Source organism: Lepidochelys olivacea, assembly GCF_965140295.1.
Source record: "Lepidochelys olivacea isolate rLepOli2 genome assembly, chromosome: 1".
NCBI lineage: Eukaryota > Metazoa > Chordata > Testudines > Cheloniidae > Lepidochelys > Lepidochelys olivacea.
In genome coordinates this window covers 205,880,881-205,884,185 of record NC_140411.1, presented here as the reverse complement: position 1 = coordinate 205,884,185, position 3,305 = coordinate 205,880,881, and positions in this window count along the sequence as shown.

Genomic DNA, 3,305 nt, shown 5'->3' with positions numbered 1-3,305 from the left:
TGACTCATTTTCCAACTATACCTTTCTGAATTGGTAAGTGCAGCATTAACACACCACGCATTGCAAGAGCTCCAGTCCAGAATGGCCCAGAGAATATGCTGCCTCTCCCTGGGCACCTGACATAGCCATGGAGAGAATTCGATGAGCTCTCTCTAAGAAACTCTCAAGTGGAAATTCACTGGGAGCACAGTGCAGGCTTCACTTATTGGGCGTGCGATCTAGCAGTCAGAGCACAATGCAGCTCTGACTGCCACTGGAAAGGCTGGAACATTAACAGTATTACAAAATACTTCATAAAGATCCTCAGATGAAAAGCATTTCCTAAGAGCATAGTATTATTAAGAACTCTGCAAAGGGGAAGTGTCATTATACCCACTTCATAGACAAGCAAATAATTCCCCCCTCTGAGCCTCAGTTTTCCTAAGGTCATCCAATAAGTCTGTGAGATAAATAGAAATACAGTCCTGGTGCCCAGTCCCCTCCTCTAAGTACTAGGCCATACTAACTCTTATAGTATTGGTAATACAAAACTACAATTAAGCAAGCCATCTCTAGTGGTTAGAGCCCCTGACTAAGAGTCAGGATTCATAGAATATCAGGGTTGGAAGGGACCACAGGAGGTCATCTAGTCCAACCCCCTGCTCAGAGCAGGACCAATCCCCAACTAAATCATCCCAGCCAGGGCTTTATCAAGCCTGACCTTAAAAACCTCAAAGGAAGGAGACTCCACCACCTCCCTAGGTAACACATCCCAGTGCTTCACCACCCTCCTAGTGAAAAAGTTTTTCCTAATATCCAACCTAAACCTCCCCCACTGCAACTTGAGACCATTACTCCTTGTTCTGTCATCAGCTACCACCGAGAACAGCCTAGATCCATCCTCTTTGGAACCCCCTTTCAAGTACTTGAAAGCAGCTATCAAATCCCACCTCATTCTTCTCTTCTGCAGACTAAACAAGCCCAGTTCCCTCAGCCTCTCCTCATAAGTCATGTGTTCCAGGCCCCTAATCATTTTTGTTGCCCTCCACTGGATGCTTTCCAATTTTTCCACATCCTTCTTGTAGTTGGGGGTCCAAAAACTGGACACAGTACTCCAGATGAGGCCTCACCAATGTCAAATAGAGGGGGAACGATCACGTCCCTTGATCTGCTGGCAATGCCCCTACTTATACAGTCCCAAATACCGTTGGCCTTCTTGGCAACAAGGGCACAGTGTTGACTTATATCCAGCTTCTCGTCCACTGTAACCCCTAGGTCCTTTTTTGCAGAACTGCTGCCTAGCCATCCGGTCCCTAGTCTGTAGCGGTGCATGGGATTCTTCTGTCCTAAGTGCAGGACTCTGCACTTGTCCTTGTTGAACCTCATCAGATTTCTTTTGGCCCAATCCTCTAATTTGTCTAGGTCCCTCTGTATCCTATCACTACCCTCTAGCATATCTACCTCTCCTCCCAGTTTAGTGTCATCTGCAAACTTGCTGAAGGTGCAGTCCACACCATCCTCCAGATCACTTATGAAGATATTGAACAAAACTGGCCCGAGGACTGACCCTTGGGGCACTCCACTTGATACCAGCTGCCAACTAGACATGGAGCCATTGATCACTACCTATTGAGCCCGACAATCTAGCCAACTTTCTATCCACCTTATAGTCCATTCATTCAGCCCATACTTCTTTAACTTGCTGGCAAGAATACTGTGGGAGACCGCATCAAAAGCTTTGCTAAAGTCAAGGAACAACATGTCCACTGCTTTTCCATCATCCACAGAGCCAGTTCTCTCGTCACAGAAGGCAATTAGATTAGTCAGGCATAACTTGCCCTTAGTGAATCTATGCTGACTGTTCCTGATCACTTTCCTCTCCTCTAAGAGCTTCAGAATTGATTCCTTGAGAACCTGCTCCATGATTTTTCCAGGGACTGAGGTGAGGCTGACTGGCCTGTAGTTCCTCGGATCCTCCTCCTTCCATTTTTTAAAGATGGGCACCACATTAGCCTTTTTCCAGTCATCCGGGACTTCCCCCGATCGCCATGAGTTTTCAAAGATAATGGACAATGGCTCTGCAATCACATCCGCCAACTCCTTTAGCACTCTCAAATGCAGCACATCCGGTCCCATGGACTTGTGCTCATCCAGCTTTTCTAAATAGTCCCGAACCACTTCTTTCTCCACAGAGGGCTGGTTGCCTCCTCCCCATGCTGTGCTGCCCAGTGGAATAGTCTGGGAGCTGACCTTGTTCATGAAGACAGAGGCAAAAAAAGCATTGAGTACATTAGCTTTTTCCACATCCTCCATCACTAGGTTCCCTCCCTCATTCATAAGGGGGCCACAGTTTCCTTGACTTTCTTCTTGTTGCTAACATACCTGAAGAAACACTTCTAGTTACTCTTAACATCTCTTGCTAGCTGCAACTCCAGCTTCTTAGGTTCAATTTCCAGCTCTGCCACTTAGTCACTGTGCGACCATGGGCAAGTAATTTCACCTCTCTGGTCCTGATTCTGCTCTCATTCTCATTGGTGTAATCCAGTATTACACCATTATCAAGTGAGATCAGAATCAGTCCCTCTGTGCTTCACTGCAGCATGATTATAGTGATACTGATCCAAAGGGACATAGGGAGAATTAGTGAATGATTGTAATGTGCTTTGAGAGCCTCAGATGATTGGTGGGAGAAAACAGTGATAGGTTATCCCTCTCCAGCTCCTTCTTTATATGGATCTCCAAATGTTCAATTAACTTAATTATGTCACAGGGCAGCTGAGGTTTAATAAAGTAAGGCAACAAATCCATGGCCAGGTAATTCATGATTGTTACTATACTGTGCACCCATGGTCATTCAGAACTTCATCACAACAGCAGGGGTAGAACTCAGATCCTCTTGTTCCAAAAGCACAGGCTTCTGCCACTTGAGCTAAAAGAGGCTCTCTATTGGTTGTTAGCAGAGTAGAATCTGTGAAGCACAGTTGAAGAGTTCTGATTGGGGCCAGTAGAGAGTACACATACATTAGCCAGTAGATTCACATATTTTTTTAGCACAGAGTCCCCACTGGAATAATCTCCTATACAACTGTGTGAGTGCAGAAGAGACACAATACTCCAGAAGATCTCTGTGGAGGAGAGAACTGCTGGGGCTTGAAGATACCCATGGGTTCTGCTAGGGTTCTTGGATTTGGCCCCTTCTTGATTGGGGGGAAAATAACTGGTGGTCTCTCTCCGACATCAAACCCTTGCATCACCAGAATGAGACATCACTCATAGTAAGTGGTGCAGATCTGTGATTTCCTCCTTTCTTCCGTGGGGAATGAAAT